The 21,066-nt window shown below is 48.6% G+C and overlaps 1 protein-coding gene across 6 annotated transcripts in view; it reads right to left on the reverse strand.

The window, feature by feature from the left end:
* Positions 1 to 21,066, reverse strand: part of DHX30 (DExH-box helicase 30) — a 75,838-nt gene that overhangs the window by 46,658 nt on the left and 8,114 nt on the right. For 2 of the 6 annotated variants that reach the window (XM_063721530.1, XM_054550224.2), the window contains exon 1: positions 118 to 197. The gene's annotated coding sequence lies outside the window, so the exon portion shown is untranslated. Of the gene's footprint in view, positions 1 to 117; positions 3,290 to 11,902; positions 12,051 to 21,066 lie in introns of those variants that run through there. The other 4 variants (XM_063721529.1, XM_054550226.2, NM_001131834.2 and 1 more) reach the window with 4 other exon arrangements.

The following is a 21,066-nucleotide window of genomic DNA, read 5'->3' on the forward strand; positions in this document are numbered from 1 at the left end:
GCCCCACTCTCCGCCAGGCTGGCGGTCGGACCGGGCCCCCTCCTCACGACGACCACCCCCGGCCGCGGCAGGCTCCTCAAGAGGGCACGAAAGGGGAGAATAAAAAGCCCAATTCACCTGTTGTTACAGATGTGAAACAAGCCTCTGTGCACCGCGCATGAGCCGCGGCTCCCCCAACCACGGCCGGACTACAACTCCCAGCAGCGGCGGCGCGGCCCCTTCCGGGTCCCGTGGCGGAAGTCCCGGCGCCAGCCCGGCGTTCCCCACCCGGAGTCACGGAGTCCGTCTGCCGCGCACGGCTCCGCTCCTCCGCGGGCCTGGAGCCCGGCCCCACCTGGGGCTCGTCGTGGCCGGGGCACCCAGCGCCCGGGATGCCCCAGCACCCGGCCCAATGGGGCGCGGCGGCGGTGCAGGCGAGACTTCCGGCGGAGTCGCGAAGGGGACGAGCTGGCGCCGGCTGCTCTGGGGTCACAGAGCGAGCGGGTCGGGGTAGCGGGGTCGGGCGTCAAGTTGCCGCCTTTCTCGGCGACTTAGCTGCCTGCAGTGTGAAAGCGGAGAGGGTCTTCGTGCCCTCTGCGAGCCACCCGCGCCTCCTGATGCGAATAAACAGCCCCGGTCATGGCTGAGCGGGGAACGGTTTCCAGCTCGGGCTCCGGGATTCCACCCGCCTTCCCCGCCACAGCTCGTAGCCACGCCTCTTCTCTTCCCCATCTCTCCTCTAATCTGTTTCTTTAGAGAGGTGAGCATTTTTGTCTTGTCTCCCCAGGTTGCAGGGAAGATGAAATCAACGTGTTGGTTCGTTGATTTCGTAAACTGTACAACGTTGGGCAAAGGACAGGGTGGCACTTGCTGGTCGCGGGGAGAGTGCCAGTCATAGTTGCTGGAAATCTGGAGGTCCCGCCCGGCCACATCACTTCTTAGGAATGAGAAAGGGGATTGTCCCAATTATACGCTGTAGTCCTCTAGATAAGGTTCAAGTATAGGTTCAGTGGAATTCAGCTTCAAAAGGAAACAACGCAGTGGCGTAGGTCTGAAGTTGGGTCAGGATTTTACAGAGTATGGTTTTAAGATGTGGCCTTTAGGCCGGGCGTGGTGGCTCACGCCTGTAATCCCAGCACTTTGGGAGGCCAAGGCGGGTGGATCACCTGAGGTCAGGAGTTCAAAACCAGCCTGGCCAACATGGTGAAACCCCGTCTCAACTAAAAATGCAAAAAAATTAGCTGGGCATGGTGGCGGGCGCATATAATCCCAGCTACTTTGGGAGGCTGAGGCAGGAGAATCACTTGAACCCGGGAGGCGGAGGTTGCAGTGAGCCGAGATCGTGCCATTGAACTCCAGCCTGGGCGACAAGAGTGAAACTTAAAAAAAAAAAAAAAAGATGTGGCCTTTGAGCCTGTATGAAGAATTAGTGCCATATCCCGTCACTTTTGTGTGCAAACAGTTCAACATGTATCTCTTTTCTTTCTCTCTACATTGGCTAGAAGACCGGGGTGTGGGGGTGGAACATCATTTATTCATTCAAATAATTAGTGCATCTGAACAGGGCATGGTGCTGTGTTGTGTGGAGAATAAAGAGATCCCTGCACGGACATCTGAGTGCTCTGTGTATCAGTTGCTAAGCTGGTGTGGAGGCTACAAAGGCCCTGCCTCAAGGGACTTAGAGCCTAGTAGAGAAGATGACAACATTGTGTGAAGGAAATGGAAAGTGGTAAATGCTGGAAGGGAGGTATCAGGTGCTCCAAGAGTTCAGAGAAAGGAGTGGTTACTCCTGAATGGCAAAATGAAAGGAGCGTGAACAAAGACGTCCGAGTGGAACAAGGGGCAAATCCTAGGAATATTCAGTAGTTCAGTGTGACCAGAGGGTTGGATGTGTGTGCAAACTTTACAGGAAATAGAACTGAAAAACTGTTGGGGAGTGCCATACTAAGGAATTTTTACTTTTTTTGGTAAGACATTTAAAAAATTATTAGGAGAGTAAAATACTGCACTTTTTTGTTGTTGTTGAGACAGAGTCTCTACTCAGTCACCCAGGCTGGAGTGCAGTGGCGTGATTGCGGCTCACTGCAACCTCTACCTCCCACGTTCAAGCGATTCTCCTGCCTCAGCCTCCCAGGTAGCTGGAATTACAGGTGTGCACTACCATGCCCAGCTCATTTTTGTATTTTTACTAGAGATGGTTTCACCATGTTGGCCAGGCTGGCCTCGAACTCCTGGCCTCAAGTGGTCCGCACACTTCGGCCTCCCAAAGTGTTGGGATTACAGGCGTGAGCCACCACGCTGGGCCAATACTGTAATTTAGAAAGCTTCTTCTGGAAGTGAAAGGGTTCAATCAGCTGGGAAAATAGAAACTAGCATGCTAATTAGATCCCGAGAGAGAATGAAAGATTCAACTATACTCAACAGTGAGAAAAGCAAGAAAGAAAGAAATGAAGGGGTGACTGTTGAGCAGCAGGCTGAGCCCAGGCCACAAGTGTGTGGAGAGATGACTTTGAGATCTGTACCATATTGACTGAAAGGATTATGCACTATTAACATAATTAAGGGACACAAGAATTGGAAAAGATGATGGATTCAGCTTCACTCAGATTATGTTTGCAATGTTGTTGGGAAAGTTAAGTGATAAAGTCGTGGTCCCTGCTCCAAAGAAAGTTATAGTCTGGTAGAGAGGATGAGAATAGCATGCAAATGTCTTTTTTTTGTTGGTTTTTTTTTTGAGACAGGGTCTCAGTCTGTCACCCAGGCTGGAGTGCAGTGGCACCATCATGGCTTATCGCAGCCTTAACCTCCCAGGCTCAATTAATCCTCCCTCCTCAGTTTCCTGAGTAGCTGGGACTACAGGCACATGCCACCACGCCCAGATAATTTTTTATTTTTTGTAGAGAAAGAGTCTCACTATGATACCCTAGGTTGATCTCAAACTCATGGCCTCAAGCGATCCTCCCACTTCAGCCTCCCAAAATCCTGAGATTACAGGTGTGACCCACTATGCCCAGCCACAAATAAATCGAGACCTAAGGCCAGGTGTGGTGGCTCATGCCTGTAATCCCAGGACTTTGGAGGCCCAGGCAGGCGGATCACCTGAGGTCGGGAGTTCAAGACCAGCCTGACCAACATGGAGAAACCCCGTCTCTACTAAAAATACACAATTTATTGGGCATGGTGGCGCATGCCTGTAATCCCAGCTACTCGGGAGGTTGAGGCAGGAGAATCGCTTGAACCCAAGAGGCGGAGGTTGCAGTGAGCTGAGATCACACCATTGCACTCAGCCTGGGCAACAAGTGCAAAACTCCATCTCAAAAAAAAAAAAAAGAAAAAAAAAATTAAAGACGAAGAGGACGCACTCCAAAAGAGGCTCCTGTAGGCCAGTAGGGGGCAAAATACTTGAATAGACATATCTCCCACAGGCACAGTGGCTCAAGCCTGAAATCCCAGCCCTTCAGGAGGCTGAGATGGGCAGGTCAGTTGAGCCCAGGAATTTGAGATCAGCCTGGGCAACAAGGCGAGACTCCTCTCTACAAAAATACTAAAAGTAGCTGGGTTTGGTGACATGCGCCTGTAGTCCCAGCTGCTCAGGAGGATAACTTGGGAGGATCGGCCAGGCGTGGTGGCTCATGCCTGTAATCCCAGCACTTTGGGAAGCCAAGGCAGGCGAATCACAAGGTCAGGAGTTCGAGACCAGCCTGACCAACATGGTGAAACCCCATCTCTACTAAAATACAAAAATTAGCTGGGCGTGGTGGCACATGCCTGTAATCCCAGTTGTTCAGGAGGCTGAGGCAGGAGAATCGCTTGAACCTGCGAGGTAGAGTTTGCAGTGAGCCGAGATAACGCCATTGCACTCTAGCCTGGGCAACAGAGCGAGACTCTGTCTCAAAAAAGAAAGAAAAAAAAGTTGGGAGGATCAATTGAACCGGGGAGATGAAGGTTGCAGTGAGCTGAGATCGCACCTCCGCACTCCAGACTGGGCGACAGAGTGAGACCCTGTCTCAAAAAAAAAAAAAAAGGCCAGGCGCAGTAGCTCACACCTGTAATCTCAGCACTTTGGGAGGCCGAGGTGGGTGGATCACCTGAGGTCAGGAGTTTGAGACCAGCCTGGCCAACATGGCGAAACCCGAACTCTACTAAAAAATACAAAAATAAGCCGGGCATGGTGACTCACACCCGTAATCCCAGCTACTCGGGAAGCTGAGGCAGGAGAATCACTGGAACCTAGGAGGCGGAGGTTGCAGTAAGCCGATATCGCAACACTGCACTCCAGCCTGGGTGACAGAGTGAGGCTACGTCTCAAAAAAAAAAAAAAAAAAAAAAAAAAGGAAAGAAAGAAAATTTTTGCCCAGAGCAGTAGGTCATGCCTGTAATCCCAGCGCTTTGGGAGGCTGAGTCCTGCAGATTGCTTGAGCCCAGGAGTTCGAGACCAGTCTGAACAACAGTGGTAAGACCCCATCTATACAAAAAATTGAAAAAATTTATCCAGGCGTTGTGGTACATACCTGTAGTCTCAGCTACTCAGGAAGCTGAGGTAGGAAAATTGCCTGAGCCCAGGAGGTCGAGGCTGCAGTAAACTGTGATCCTGCCATTGCACTCCAGCCTGGTTGACAGAGCAAGACAGCCACCTTTAACTCTGTCTTTAACATGGCTGTTTTTCTGTGTGCGCAAAGAGAAGGGTCTCTGGTGACCCTTCCCCTACTTATAAAGACATAGTCCTATCTGATTAGGGGCCTGCCCTTATGTCCACATGTAACCTTAACTACCTCTCTAAAGGCCTTATTTCCAAATGCAGTCACAGTTGAGGGTTAGGGCTTCAGTGTATGAATTTTGAAGGACATAATTCAGTCCATGACATCAATTTAATGAAATAATATGCAGCAATAAAAAAGAATGAGTTAGGACAGGTATGGTGGCTCACGCTTGCAATCCTGGCACTGGGAGGCTGAGGCGGGCGGATCACTTAAGGTCAAGAGTTCGAGACCAGCCTGGCCAACATGGTGAAACCCCGTCTCTACTAAAAATATAAAAATTAGCCGGGTGTGGTGGTGGGCGCCTGTAATCCCAGCTACTTGGGAGGCTGAGGCAGGAGAATTGCTTGAACCCAGGAGGCGGAGGTTGCAATGAGCGGAGATTATGCCACTGCACTCCAGCCTGGGTGACAGAGTGAGACTGTCTCAAAAAAAAAAAAAAAAAAAGAAACAAGTTAGATCAAATGTACAGACATGGAAAAATTTGAAGGAAATGTTGGGGTTTTTTGTTTTGTTGTTTGGATTTTTTGAAACAGTGTCTTGCTCCATCGCCCAGACTAGAATGCAGCGGTGCAATCATAGATTGCTGCAGCCTCAAGCTCCTGGGCTAAAGTAGTCCTCCCACTTCAGTAATCAGAATAGCTAGGACTACAAGCAGGTGCCACCAAGCCTGGCTTTTTTTTTTTTTTTTGAGATGGAGTCTCCCTCTGTCACCCAGGCTGAAATGCAGTGGTGCGATCTCGGCTCACTGCAACTTCTGCCTCCCAGGTTCAAGTGATTCTCCTGCTTCAGCCTCCTGAGTAGCTGGGATTACAGGTGCCCACCACCATGCCCGGCTAATTTTTGTATTTTTAGTAGAGACAGGGTTTCACCATGTTGGCCAGGCTAGTCTGAAACTCCTGACCCTAACTGATCTGCCTGCCATGGTCTCCCAAAGTGCTGAGATTACAGGCATGAGTCACTGCACCCAGCTTTTTTTTTTTCTTTTGAGAGGTCTCTCTCTGCCATCCACACTGGAATGCAGTGGTGGGATCTCAGCTCACTGCAACCTTGACCTCCTGGGCTCAAGCAGTCCTCTCACCTCAGCCTCTGGAGTAGTAGAGACTATGGGCACGCACCAAGTCTGGCTAATTTTTGTATTTTTTGTAGAGATGGGTTTTACCATGTTGTCCTGGCTGCTCCTTTTGCTGTGATTATGGTTTTGTTTTGTTTTGTTTTGTCTCTGACCCAGGAGTCTTGTATCTTCTACCAGGATGGAAGAAATAGTAGCAGGCTCACTAACAGCTTGTAAGTAGGGTAAAATTCCAGACCTGCATCTACACAGTTCCTCACAGTATAATGAACACCCATATTACCCATCACCCAGCTTCAGGGATTATCAACTGAAGGCCAACCTTGCCTCATCTATAGGTCCCCATGCCCTAATGCCCAACAGATTTTAAAAAACCATACCACTTAATCTGTAAATATAACAGGGTGCATCTCTACAAGATTCCTATTTTTTCAGCATAAGCATAAAACCAATATCATACCTTCAAAAGCTAGTAAATCCTTAGTATTACTGCAAAATTCCTAACAATAGTAATAATAGATAAATTATTTTTTTTTTCTTTTTGAGATAGAGTCTTGCTCTATCTCCCAGGCTGGAGTGCAGTGCTGCGATCTCAGCTCACTGCAAGCCGTGCCTCCCGGGTTCACACCATTCTCCTGCCTCAGCCTCCTGAGTAGCTGGGATTACAGGCACCCCCCACCACGCCCGACTAATTTTCTTTTTGTATTTTTAGTAGAGACGGGGTTTCACCGTGTTAGCCAGGATGGTCTCGATCTCCTGACCTTGTGATCCTTGGCCTCGCAAAGTGCTGGGATTACAGGTGTGAACCACCGCACCCAGCCCAAGTCAGTTATTTTCAATATTGGAAAATATATATTAGTAAAACTGGAAAGAGATGTATTGCACCTAGAAATTTTTTTTGAGAGAGAGTGTCGCCCTGTCACCCAGGCTGGAGTGCAGTGGCGCGATCTTGGCTCACTGCAACCTCTGCCTGCTGGGTTCAAGTGATTCTCCTGCCTCAGCCTCCCGAGTAGCTGGGATTACAGGCATGTGCCACTGCGCCTGGCTAATTTTGTATTTTTAGTAGAGATGAGGTTTCTCCATGTTGGTCAGGCTCGTCTCAAACTCCCAGCCTCAGGTGATCCACCTGCCTCAGCCTCCCAAAGTGCTGGGATTACATGCAAGAGCCACCAAGCCCTGACTGTTTTTTTTTTTTTTTTTTAAAACACTGAGTCTCACTTTGTTACCCAAGCTGGAGTGCAGTGGTGCGATCTCAGCTCACTGCAACCGCCGCCTCCCAGGTTCAAGCGATTCTGCTGCCTCAGCCTCCTGAGTAGCTGGGACTACAGGCACGTGCCACCACGCCCAGCTAATTTTTGTATTTTTAGTAGAGACGAGGTTTCACTATGGTGGCCCGGCTGGTCTTTAACTCCTGACCTCAGGTGATCCACCCGCCCCAAAGTGCTGGAATTACAGGCTGAGCCACTGTGCCCAGTCTTAGGAGTTTTTTTTAAATTAAATTTTATTTATTTATTTATTGAGACAGAGTCTCGCTCTGTATCCCAGGTTGGAATGCAGTGGTGCCATCTTGGCTCACTGCAACCTCTGCCTCCTGGGTCCCGGTTCAAACACTTCTCCTGCCTCAGCCTCCCGAGTAGCTAGGATTACGGGCGCACACCACCACGCCAGCTAATTTTTTGTATTTTTATTAGAGATGGGGTCTCACCATGTTGGTGTTGGCCAGGCTGGTCTTGAACTCCTGACCTAGTGATCCGCCCACCTCGGCCTTCTAAAGTGATGGGATTACAGGCGTGAGCCACCGAGCCTGGCCCAGAATTAATTTTTATTAATTTTTTTTTTTTTTGAGATGGGGTCTCACTCTGTTGCCCAGGCTGGAGTGCAGTGGCATGATCTTGGCTCACCGCAACCTCCATGTCCCGAATTCAAGCGATTCTTCTGCCTCAGCCTCCTGAGTAGCTGGGACTACAGGCGCATTCCACCATGCCTGGCTAATTTTTGTATTTTTAGTAGAGACAGGGTTTCACCATGTTTGTTTGGTTATTTTTTGAGACACAGTTTCACTCTTGTTGTCCAGGCTGGAGTGCAATGGCACTACCTTGGCTCACCGCAACCTCCACCTCCCAGGTTCAAGTGATTCTCATGCCTCAGCCTCCTGAGTAGCTGGAATTACAGGCATGTGCCACCACGCCCGGCTAATTTTGTATTTTTAGTAGAGACAGGGTTTCTCCATGTTGGTCAGGCTAGTCTCGAACTCCCGACCTCCAGTGATCTGCCTGCCTCAGCCTCCTAAAGTGCTGGGATTACAGGTGTGAGCCACTGTGCCCGGCCTGGGTTTCACCATATTGGCCAGGCTGTCTCGAACTCCTGACCTTGTGATCCACCCGCCTTGGCCTCCCAAAGTGCTGGGATTACAGACGTGAGCCACCGCGCCTGGCCGATTTTTTTTCGTTTTCTTTTTTATTAGAAACAGGATCTCACTCCCCTGTTATCTGCCTGTAATCTCAGCACTTTGGCAGACCGAGGCGGGTGGATCACCTGACGTTGGGAGTTTGAGACCAGCTTGGCCAACATGGTGAAACCCTGTCTCTACCAAAAATAAACAAAATTCCCCAGCCAGGCTCAGTGGCTCACACCTGTAGTCCCAGCACTTTAGGAGGCCAAGGCGGGTGGATCACCTGAGGCTGGGAGTTCGAGACCAGCCTGACCAACATGGAGAAACCCCGTCTCTACTAAAAAATACAAAACTAGCTGGGTGTGGTGGCGGGCACCCGTAATCCCAGCTACTCGGGAGGCTGAGGCAGGAGAATCACTTGAACCCAGGAGGCAGAGGTTGCGGTGAGCCGAGATCACGCCATTGTACTCCAGCCTGGGCAACAAGAGCAAAACTCTGTCTCAGGTAAATAAATAAACAAACAAACAAAATTAGCTGGGCGTAGTGGTACGTGCCTCTAGTCCCAGTTACTCGGGAGATTGAGGCACAAGAATCGTTTGAACCTGGAAGGCGAAGGTTTTGCAGTGCAAGATTGCACCACTGCACTGCGGTCTGGGCAACAGAGCCAGACTCTGTCTCAAAAAGAAGAAACAGGATCTCACTCTGTCATCCAGGCTTGGGTGCAATGGTGCAATCATAGCTCACTACAGCCTTGAACTCCTGGGCTTAAGGGATTATCCTGCCTCAGCCTCCCGAGTAGACAGGACTACAGACATACATGCTAGCTTTTTTTTCTTTTCTTTTCTTTTTTTTTTTTTGTAGAGATGGGGGTCTCATGTTAACCAGATAAACCACCACACCCAGGCTTTTTTTTTTTTTCTTTCAGACAGGGTCTCTTGCTCTGTCAGGCTGGAGTGCAGCTATATGATTATGGCTCACTGTAGCCTCAACCTCCCGGGCTCAAGCAATCTTCTCACCTCAGCCTCCTGAGTAGCTGGGACCACAAGCGCATGCCACCACACCCAGCTAATTTATTGATTGATTTTTTATAGAGATGAGGTTTTGCCTTGTTGCCCAGGCTGGCCCTGAACTCCTGGGCTCAAGTGATTCTCCTCCCTTGGCCTCCAAAAGTGCTGGGATTACAGGTGCGAGGCACCAAGCTTAGCTTTCCGGAATGTTTTTTAGCCCTTACTGTTTTTGTTTGTTTGTTTGTTTGTTTGAGACGGAGTCTCACTCTGTCACCCAGGCTAGAGTGCAGTGGCGTGATCTTGGCTCACTGCAGGCTCCGCCTCCTGGGTTCACGCCATTCTCCTGCCTCAGCCTCCCGAGTAGCTGAGACTACAGGTGACTGCCACCATGCCCAGCTAATTTTGTTTTGTATTTTTAGTATTTTTAGTATTTTGTATTTTTAGTAGAGATGGGGTTTCACTGTGTTAGCCAGGATGGTCTCGATCTCCTGACCTTGTTATCCACCCACCTCGGCCTCCCAAAGTGCTGGGATTACAGGCATGAGCCACCACACCCGGCCAGCCCTTACTGTTAAAAATGGTACTGCCAAAGGACCAACATTTAGGCTTTTAAAAAATCTGAATGAGCCCGGGTGCGGTAGCTCACACATGTAATCCCAGCACTTTGAGAGGACGAGGTGGGAGGATCACTTGAGCCCAGGAGTTAGAGACTAGCCTGGGCAACAGAGTGAGACCCTGTCTCTACAAGAAATAAGAAAAAAATCATCTGGACATGGTGGCATGCACCTGTAGTCTTAGCTACATGAGAGGGTGAGACGAGAAGATACTTTGAGCCCAGGAGGGAGAGGCTGCAGTGAACCATGATCTTGCCACTGCATTTAAGCGTGGGTGACAGAGCAAGACCTTGTCTCTCTCTCTCTCTCACACACACACACACACACACACACGGCCAGGATTTCAAAACCAGCCTGGGCAACATAGTGAAACCTTGTCTCTACAAAAAATAAAAAATTAGCCAGGCGTGGTGGCATGCACCTGTGGTCTCAGCTACTCAGGAGACTGAGGTAGGAGGATCACCTGAGCCGAGGAAGGTCGAGTCTACAGTGAGCCATGATCATGCCACTGCACTTCAGCCTGGGTGACAGAGTAAGACACTGTCTCAAAACAAGAAAAAGAAAAAGAAATCTTATGCCAGGTGCAGTGGCCCATGCCTGTAACCCAGCATTTTGGGAGGCCGAGGTGGGTGGATCACGAGGTCAAGAGATTGAGAACATCCTGGCCAACATGGTGAAACCCCATCTCTACTAAAAATACGAAAATTAGCTGGGTGTGGTGGCATGCACCTGTAGTCCCAGCTACTCAGGAGGCTGAGGCAGGAGAATCGCTTGAACCTGGGAGGCAGAGGTTGCAGTGAGGCGAGATTGCCACTACATTCCAGCCAGGTGACAGTTAGACTCTGAGGAAAAAAAAAAAAAAAAAAAGAAAGAAATCTTAATATCTACCAGAGAGGAAAGGCACAAAATCTGCAGTGGAAATCAATGTGATAACATTCTTCCCAACAGTAATAGGGAGCAGAAGGCAATAGAGCAGTTTTCAATTTGCTGAGGAGAAATAACTGTCAACTTAAAATTCTATACCCAGCAAAACTATTTTTCTAGAGTAGGAAAAAGAGAGAGATTTTTGGTTATATAATACATAAGAGATGGTCCCACTAAAGAATATACTTTGCAGCCAGGCTTGGTGGCTCATGCTTGTAATCCCAGCACTCTGGGAGGCTGAGGCAGGTGGATTGCCTGAGCTCAGTTCAAGACCAGCCTGGCCAGCATGGTGAAACCCTGTCTCTACTAAAAATACAAAAAATTAGCCAGGCGTGGTGGTGGGCGCCTGTAGTCTCAGCTACTCAGGAGGGTGAGGCAGCAGAATGGCTTGACTCCAGGAGGTGGAGGTTGCAGTGAGCCAACATCGTGCCACTGCACTGCACTCCAGCCTGGGTGACACAGCGAGACTCTGTCTCAAAAAAAAAAAAAAAAAAAAAAAAGAAAAGAAAAAAGAATATACTTTGCAGGAAGAAAAATTAATCAAGTAGAAAGGAATAGGATATAATAAACAGCACCGTTCACTGATATTAGTAAAATATATTGCAAAATTTCAATTTACTACTTACTATTCAAATAACTTTTTGTGCAAAAATAAAAGATGGAACTAAAATCTTAGGAAAAAATAAAAGAGAATATGTCTGTTGGAATGCTTTAGGCAACAAGGAACAGAAAACCTGACTCAAAACTGGCTTAATTGACTGGGTGCAGTGGCTCACACCTGTAATCCCAGCCCTTTGGGAGGCCGAGGTGGGTTGATCACCTGAGGTCAGGAGTTCATGGTGAAACCTCGTCTCTACTAAAAATACAAAAATTAGCCGGGCATGGTGGTGCATGCCTGTAATCCCAGCTACTTGGGAGGCTGAGGCAAGAAAATCGCTTGAACCCAGGAGGCAGAGATTGCAGTTGCTGAGATCATGCCATTGCACTACAGCCTGGGTGACAGAGCAGGACAAAATCTCACAAAACAAAAACAAAAAAAGCAAAACAAACAAAAACAAAAAACTGGCTTAAAGTACAAGAAAATGTATTATCTCATATAACAGGAAGCCCTTAGGTAGGTAGGACACAACTCATGGTAGATTGATTCAATGGCTCACTTTGTCATTAACATGAACTGCTTTCCATCATTCGAGTAGGCCTTATCGTCGGGTTTCTTGCAAGAGGGCTTCAGCAGTTCTCGTAAAATCTCTAGAGTCTCTTCATGCTTCACTGGCCACAACTGGATCCCATTTTGTAACTATATTTCTGTCAATGGAAATAGAATCAACCGTTAGGGCAATCATGCCTGCTTGTGATTCAGGAGGAAGAATCAGGTCTTATTTAGAAGGAAACTAAAGACACTCAATAATTCAGGATTTTGTTAGAGAAAATGGTATTAAAATTGTGTGTATAAAACAAATATCAGTGTAACTTTTTTTTTTTTTTTTGAGACGGAGTCTGGCTCTATTGCCGAGGCTGGAGTGCAGTGGCGCTATTGTGGCTCACTGCAACCTCCGCTTCCAAGGTTGTAGCGATTCTCCTGCCTCAGCCTCCGGAGTAGCTGGGATTACAGGAGCCTGCCACCACATCTGGCTAATTTTTGTATTTTTTGCAGAGACGGGGCTTCACCATGTTGGCCAGGCAGGTCCCGAACGCCAGACCTCGAGTGATCCACACATCTCGGTCTCCCAAAGTGCTCGGATTACAGGAATGAGTCACCGCACCTGGCCCAGTGTAACTATTAAAAGAATAGGCTGGGCCGGGCACAGTGGCTCACGCCTGTAATCCCAGCCCTTTGGGAGGCAGAGGCAGGCGGATCGTGATGAGGTCAGGAGGTCCAGACCATCCTGGCTAACACAGTGAAACCCTGCCTCTACTAAAAATACAAAAAATTAGCTGGGCGTGGTGGCGGGCACCTGTAGTCCCAGCTACTCGGGAGGCTGAGGCAGGACAATAGCGTGAACCCAGGAGGCGGAGCTTGCAGTGAGCTGAGATTGCGCCACTGCACTCCAGCCTCGGCCACAGAGCGAGACTCCATCGCAAAAAAAAAAAAAAAAAAAAAAAAAAAAGACCGTCCTGGCTAACACGGTGAAGCCCCGTCTCTACTAAAAACACAAAAAAATTAGCTGGGCGTGGTGGCGGGCGCCTGTAGTCCCAGCTACTCGGGAGGTTGAGGCAGGAGAATGGCGTGAAACCGGGAGGCGGAGCTTGCAGTGAGCCAAGATCGCGCCACTGCACTCCAGCCTGAGTGACAGAGCAAGACTCCGTCTCAAAAAAAAAAAACAAACAAACAAAAAAAAAAAGAACAGGCTGGGCGTGGTAGCTCACGCCTGTAATCCCAGCACTTTGGGAGGCCGAGGCAGGCGGATCATGAGGTCAGAAGATCGAGACCATCCTCGCTAACACGGTGAAACCCTGTCTCTACTAAAAATACAAAAATTAGCCGGGCGTGGTGGTGGGCGCCTGTAGTCCCAGCTACTCGGGAGGCTGAGGCAGGAGAATCACTTGAACCTGGGAGGCGGAGGTTGCAGTGAGCCGAGATCATGCCACTGCACTCCAGCCTGGGTGACACAGAGAGACTCAAAAAAAAAAAAAAAAAAAGAGTAGAGGCCGGACGTGGTGGCTCACGCCTATAATCCCAGCACTATGGGAGGCCGAGGTGGGTGGATCACTTGAGGTCAGGAGTTCGGGACAAGCCCGGCCAACATAGTTGAAAAATAAATAAATAAATAAAAAGAAAAAGAAAAAACATGGTAAACAAAAAAAAAGTTTATGACAGCAATGCATCAAAACATATCTATTATCATAATGGACAAACAAAGTTTAAACTTGGGTGCTTATTCTGCTCACAACACATAAACCAGTGACCAGTAAGCCAGTCCCTTGCACACTGGGTCTTTGAGTGGAAAATGTAATTTTTCTCTTTTTTGTTTTTTTTTGTGACGGAGTCTCGCTCTGTCGCCCAGGCTGGAGTGCGGTGGTACAATCTCGGCTCACTGCAAGCTCCGCCTCCCGGGTTCACGCCATTCTCCTGCCTCTGTCACCGAGGCTGGAGTGCAGTGGCATGATCTCGGCTCACTGGCAACCTCCGCCTCCCGGGTTCAAGTGATTCTCCGGCCTCAGCCTCCCGAGTAGCTGGGACTACAGGCGCCCGCCACCACGCCCAGCTAATTTTTTTTGTATTTTTAGTAGAGACGGGGTTTCACCGTGTTAGCCACGATGGTCTCGATCTCCTGACCTCGTGATCCGCCCGCCTCGGCCTCTCAAAGTGCTGGGATTACAGGCATGAGCCACCGGGGCCGGCCGGAAAATGTAATTTTTCTACTAGGCACTAGAGGTCAGCAGCGTATTAATTTCCCCACAGGGCTCCAGTACTTCTGTCATAATGTCAGCCAATCACCAACCTGTTTCTTTCTTTCCTTTTTTTTTTTTGAGATGGAGTCTCACTTTGTTGCCAGTCTGGCGTGCAGTGGCGTAATCCCGGCTCACTGCAACCTCCGCCTCCCGGGTTGAAGTGATTCTCCTGCCTCAGCCTCCTGAGTAGCTGGGATTACAGGCATGCGCCACCACGCCTGGCTAATTTTTGTATTTTTAGTAGAGGCTGGGTTTCACAATGTTGGCCACCACGTCCGGCTGTTTTTTGTTTGTTTTTTGTTTTTGAGACGGAGTATCGCTCTGTCGCCCAGGCTGGAGTGCAGTGGCGCGATCTCGGCTCACTGCAAGCTCCGCCTCCCGGGTTCACTCCATTCTCCTGCCTCAGCCTCCCGAGTAGCTGGGACTACAGGAGCCTGCCACCACTCTCGGCTAATTTTTTGTATTTTTTAGTAGAGATGGGGTTTCACCGTGTTAGCCAGGATGGTCGCCATGTGGTGACTTCCTGATCCGTCCCCCTAGGCCTCCCAAAGTGCTGGGATTACAGGCGTGGCGCCATCTTGGCTCACTGCAACCTCCGCTTCCCGGGTTCAAGCGATTCTCTTGCATCAGTCTCCCAAGTAGCTGGGATTATAGGCATGCGCCACCACGCCCGGGTAATTTTGTATTTATTTATTTATTTATTTATTTAGAGACAGAGTTTTGCTCTTGTTGCCCAGGCTGGAGTGCAATGGTGTGATCTCAGCTCACTGCAACCTCCACCTCCTGGGTTCAAGTGATTCTCCTGCCTCAGTCTCGCGAGTACCTGAGACTACAGGCATGCACCACGACGCCCGGCTAATTTTGTATTTTTAGTAGAGATGGCGTTTCTCCATGTTGGTCAGGCTAGTCTCGAACTCCTGACCTCACGTGATCTGCCTGCCTCAGCCTCCCAAAGTGCTGGGATTACAGGTGTGAGCCACAGCGCCTGGCATCGCTTTAGTTCTTTCCCGCTCTTTTATTGTCCTTTATTTTTAACTCTACTACTCTGTACCTCTTTTTAACTCTACTAGTATGGTTCTACTCTTAGTGATTCACCAGAAATTAAACACGCATCATTAATTTGTCAAAGATTAATTAGTGTTAATCTTTTTTTTTTTTTTTCCCAGAAGGAGTCTCGCTCTGTCGCGCAGGCTAGAGTGCAGTGATGCGATCTCGGCTCACTGCAACCTCCACCTCCTGGGTTAAAGTGATTCTCCTGCCTCAGTCTCCTGAGCAGCTGAGATTACAGGCACACGCCACCACACCCGGCTAATTTTTTTGTATTTTTAGTAGAGATGGGGTTTCACCATGTTGGTCCGTCTGGTCTCGAACTCCTGACATCGTGATCCACCTGCCTTAGCCTCCCAAAGTGGTGGGATTACAGGCGTGAGCCACCGCGCCTAGCCAATATGTTTTTATTTTGCCATTATTATTATTATTATTTGAGATGGAGTCTCACTCTGTCACCCAGGCTGAAGTGTAGTGGTAGGATCTCAGCTCAATGTAACCTTCCTCTCCCTGGTTCAAGCGATTCTCAATTCTTCAAGCCCACCACAATGCTCCACTAATTTTTCTTTTTTCTTTTTTTTTGAGACAGGCTGGTCTCGAATCCCATCTCTAGTGAAAGTACAAAAAGTAGCCAGTCATGGTGGTACACACTTGTGATCTCAGCTACGCAAAGGCTGTGTCACGAGAATTGCTTGATCCTAGGTAGAAGTTGCAGTGAGGAATTTTTTTTTTTTTTTTTTTTTTTGAGACAGATTCTTGCTCTATCACCTAGGCTGGAGTGCAGTGGTGCGATCTCAGCTCACTGCAACCTCCACCTCCTGGGTTCAAGCGATTCTCCCGCCTCAGCCTCCCAGGTAGCTGGGACTACAGGCCTGCACCACCACACCCAGCTAATTTTTGTATTTTTAGTACACGAGGTTTGGCCATGTTGGCCAGGCTGGTCTTGAACTCCTGACCTCAAGTGATCCACCTGCCTCGGCCTCCCAAAGTGCTGGGATTACAGGCACGAGCCACTGTGTCCGACCGACTTTTTTTGTTTTTGGAAACAAGCTCTCACTTGGCAGCCCAGGCTGCGGTGCAGTGGTGTAATCATGGCTCATTGCAGCCTCAACTTCCAGGGCTCAGGCAATCCTCTGGGACCACAAGCATGTGCCACCATGCCTGGCTAATTTTTTTTTTTTTTTTTTTTTTTGAGACGGAGTCTTGCTCTGTGGCCCAGGCTGGAGTGCAGTGGCGCAATCTCGGCTCACTGCAAGCTCCACCTTCTGGGTTCACGCCATCCTCCTGCCTCAGCCTCCCAAGTAGCTGGGACTACAGGTGCCCGCCACCACGCCCGGCTAATTTTTTGTATTTTTAGTAGAGACGGGGTTTCACCATGTTAGCCAGGATGGTCTCAATCTCCTGACCTCGTGATGCACCCACCTCAGCCTCCCAAAGTGCTGGGATTACAGGCGTGAGCCACCGTGCCCGGCCATGCCTGGCTAATTCTTTTTATTTTTTATTTTGTTGTTGTTTTTGAGACGGAGTCTCGCTCTGTTGCACAGGCTAGAGTGCAATGGCACGACCTCGGCTCACTGCAACCTCTGACTCCCGGGTTCAAGCTATTCTCATGTCTCAGCCTCCCGAGTAGCTGGGATTACAGGCGCCCACCACTGCGCCCGGCTAATTTTTGTATTTTTAGTAGAGACGGGGTTTCACCATGTAGGTCAAGTTGGTCTCGAACTCCCGACCTCAGGTGATCCGCCCGCCTTGGCCTCCCAAAGTGCTGGGATTATAGGCATGAGCCACCACGCCCAGCCGGCTAATTCTTAAAAAATTATTTGTAGAGACAGGGTTTCACTATTGTGCCCAGGCTGGTCTCAAACTCATGGTCTCAAGTGATCCTCCTGCCTAAACCTCCGAGAGTGCTGGGATTATAGGGATGAGCCACCGTGCCCTTTTTGCCAACTTTTTGTAAATAAAGTTTTATTGGAACCCATCCATGTTCATTCATGTATATATCATCTGTGGCTGCTTTTGAACTTTCATGGCAGAGTTGAGTAGTTGCAACAGAGAGCATCGGGACCTTTGCAGAAAACGTTTGCTAAGCCTAGTTTTTGATATGTTTTCCTTCTTTCTTTCTTTTTTTTTTTTTTTTGAGATGGAGTCTTACTCTATCGCCAGGCTGGAGTACAGTGGTGCGAACTTGGCTCACTGCAACCTCCGCCTCCCGGGTTCAAGCAATTCTCCTGCCTCAGCCTCCCAAGTAGCTGGGACTACAGGTGCGCGCCACCATGCCCAGCTAATTTTTATGTTTTTAGTAGAGACAGGGTTTCATCATGTTGGCCAGGATAGTCTTGATCTTTTGACCTCACGATCCGCCCATCTCGGCCTCCCAAAGTGCTGGGATTATAGGCATGAGCCACTGTGCCCAGGCTTTTTTTTTTTTTTTTTCCTCTTTTTTTGAGATGAAGTTTCGCTTTTGTTTCCCAGGCTGGAATGCAATGGCACGATCTCAGCTCACTACAACCTCCGCCTCACAGGTTCAAGCAATTCTCCTGCCGCAGCCTCCCAAGTAGCTGGGATTACAGGCATGCGCCACCAGGCCCAGCTAATTTTGTATTTTCAGTAGAGGTGGGGTTTCACCATGTTGGCCAGGCTGGTCTTGAACTCCTGACCTCAGATGATCCACCCACCTAAGCCTCCCAAAGTGCTGGGATTACAGGCATGGGCCACCGCACCTGGCCTTTGCTATGTTTTTGAGAAACGTTTTTGGTAAACTTACCATAAACTGAGAAAGCTAATGGCTGTAATGGCTGGTAAATGGTCATGCAGTTTCTGATTTTTCTTTTTTTTTTTTTTTGAGACAGAGTCTCCTTCTGTCCCCAGGCTGGAGTGCAGTGGTATGATCTCAGCTCACCATAACCTCTGCCTCCTAGGTTCAAGCAATTCTCCTGCCTCAGCCTCCTAAGGAGCTGGGACTATAGGCATGTGCCACCACATGCAGGTAAACTTTTTTGTAGAGATGGGGTTTTTACATGTTGCTTAGGCTGGTCTCCACCTCCTGACCTCAATTGATACACCCTCTTTGGCCTCCCAAAGTGCTGGGATTACAGGCATGAGCCATTGCACTGGCCTGATGCTTTAATTTTAGACATGGATCTTGCCACACTGGCCAAGCTGGACTTGAAATCCTGGGCTCAAGCAATCCTCCTGACTCAGCCACCACAGCCAGCTCCTAGAGTTCTTTTCTTTTGAGGTAAAATTTACATGCAGTAAAATCCACAACTCTTGCATATCATTCCATAAGTTGGTATGCAGACACCTGTGTAATATAAATCTGTATCAAACTGCAGCTTATTATCATCACCCCAGAAAGTTCTCTCATGCCCCTTCACTTCCCCAGAGGCAACCACACTTCAGTTTAACCTATTCTGTAACTCCATGTATACTGAATCATACACTATATACTCTTGGGTAAGACTCCCCAGTGTTGCATGTATCAAGTTTATTCCATTGGGTTATTGATTAATTGGTCAGCTGAGTTACTGGTCTTTTCATTACTGAGTTGTAAGAGCTCTTTCTATACTCTAGAAACAAGTTTCTTTTTTTTTCTTTTTTTTTTTTTGAGATGGAGTTTTGCTCGTCCACCCAGGCTGGCGTGCAGTGGCGAGATCTTGGCTTACTGCAAACTCCACCTTCCGGTTTCAAGCCATTCTCTTGCCTTAGCCTCCCAAGTAGCTGGGATTACAGGTGCCTGCCACCACACCAGGCTAATTTTTGTATTTTTAGTAGAGATGGAGTTTCACCAGGTTGGCCAGGCTGGTCTCGAACTCCTGACCTCATGATCCGCCTGTCTCAGCCTCCCAAAGTGCTGGGATTACAGGCGTGAGCCACTACACCCGGCCACAAGTTTCTTATAAAATTTATAAAATTTATGACTTACCCCTAGTTGGGCACGGTGGTTCGCACCTGTAATTCCAGCAATTTGGGAGGCTGAGGCAGGCAGATCACTTGAGGCCAGGAGTTTTTGATCAGCCTGGCCAACACAGCAAAACCCCATCTCTACTGAAAATACAAAAATAAACTGGGCGTAGTTGGCACATGCCTGTAATCCCAGCTATTCAGGAGGCTGAGTCATGAGAATTGCTTGAACCTAGGAAGTGGAGGTTGTGGAGGTTGCAGTGAGCGGGGATTGTCCCACTGCACTCCAGCCTGGGTGACAGAGCAAGACTGTGTTTAAAAGAAAAAAAAAAAAAAGTAAAAGCTGGGCGCAGTGGCTTATGCCTGTAATTGCAGCACATTGGGAGGTTGAGGCAGGTGGGTCACCTGAGGTCAGGAGTTTGAGAACAGCCTGACCAACATGGTGAAACCCTGTCTTTACTAAATACAAAACATTAGCTGGGAGTGGTGATGGGCGTCTGTAATCCCAGTGACTTTGGAGGCTGAGGCAGGAGAATCGCTTGAATTTAGGAGACAGAGGTTGCAGTGAGCTGAGATTGCGCCACTGCACTCCAGCCTGAGCAACAAGAGTGAAACTCCGTCTCAAAAAAAAAAAAAAAAAAGCTAAAGCCAGGCACGGTGGCTAAAGCCTGTAATCCCAGCACTTTGGGAGGCCAAGGCGGGGGGATCATGAGGTCAGGAGTTCGAGACCAGCCTGACCAAAATGGTGAAACCCCGTCTCTGCTAAAAATACAAAAATTAGCCGGGCATGGTGGCAGGTGCCTGTAATCCCAGCTTCTCGGGAGAATGAGGAAGAAGAATCGCTTGAACCTGGGAGGCAGAGGTTGTAGTGAGCTGAGATCGCACCACTGTACCTGGGCAACTGAGCGAGACTCTGTCTCAAAATAAATAAATAAATAAATAAATAAATAAATAAATAAGAAGCCAAAAAGGAAAAGAAAAAGAGGCTGGACACGGTAGCTCACGTCTGTAATCCCAGCACTTTGGGAGGCCGAGGTGAATGGATCACCTGAGGTCAGGAGTTTGAGACCTGCCTGGCCAACATGGTGAAACCCCATCTCTACTAAAAATACAAAAATTAGCCGGGTGTGGTGGTGGGCACCTGTAATCCCAGCTACTTAGGAGGCTGAGGCAGGAGAATCCCTTGAACCTGGGAGGCGGAGGTTGCAGTGAGCAGGGATCCTGCCACTGTACTCCAGCCTTGGCAACAAGAGCAAAACTCCATCTCAAAAAAAAAAAAAAAAAAAGAATGAAAGAAAGAAAGAAAAGAAAAAGAAAAGATTTATAACTTACAATTATTTTCTCTTTTTTTTTTCCCTTGAGACAGGGTCTCACTCTGTCACTCATCACTCATGCTGGAGTGCAGAGGCACAATCATGGCCCACTGCAGTCTGAACCATACAAATATTTTCTGTTATCCTATGAGTTGTCCTTTTATTTTCTTGTGGGTGTCCTGTGAAGCACAACATTTTACGTTTTGGTAAAGTAGAATTTCTCTATTTTTCTGTTGTTGTTTACACTTTTTTTTGAGACTGACATGCACCACCACATCTGGCCAATTTTTGTATTTTTAGTAGAGACGGAGTTTCACCATGTTGACCAGGCTGGTCTCCAACTCTGGACCTCAGGTGATCCACCTGCCTTGGCCTCCCAAAATGCTGGAATTACAGGCATGAGTCACCAGACCTATTTTCTTTAGTTTGATGCTTTGACATCTTGAGGCCTTGCTGATTCTGGAGGGACTGCCCCCACCCGGGTTAGTCAATTCCTAGAGACAGTAAAAGACTTGCCAGTAAGTATGCCTTTTATATGTAAACCAACCAATCCAGAGTCCAAATCCCCAACCACTATCCTCCTGCCCTAACTACCCTGGGGACAGGTAGGAGATGACTAGGGAAAGCCCCTATGCCCCAGGGCATGCTGAAATTATTCTAACTTG

Source organism: Pongo abelii, chromosome 2 (assembly GCF_028885655.2).
Source record: "Pongo abelii isolate AG06213 chromosome 2, NHGRI_mPonAbe1-v2.0_pri, whole genome shotgun sequence".
NCBI classification, from domain to species: domain Eukaryota; kingdom Metazoa; phylum Chordata; class Mammalia; order Primates; family Hominidae; genus Pongo; species Pongo abelii.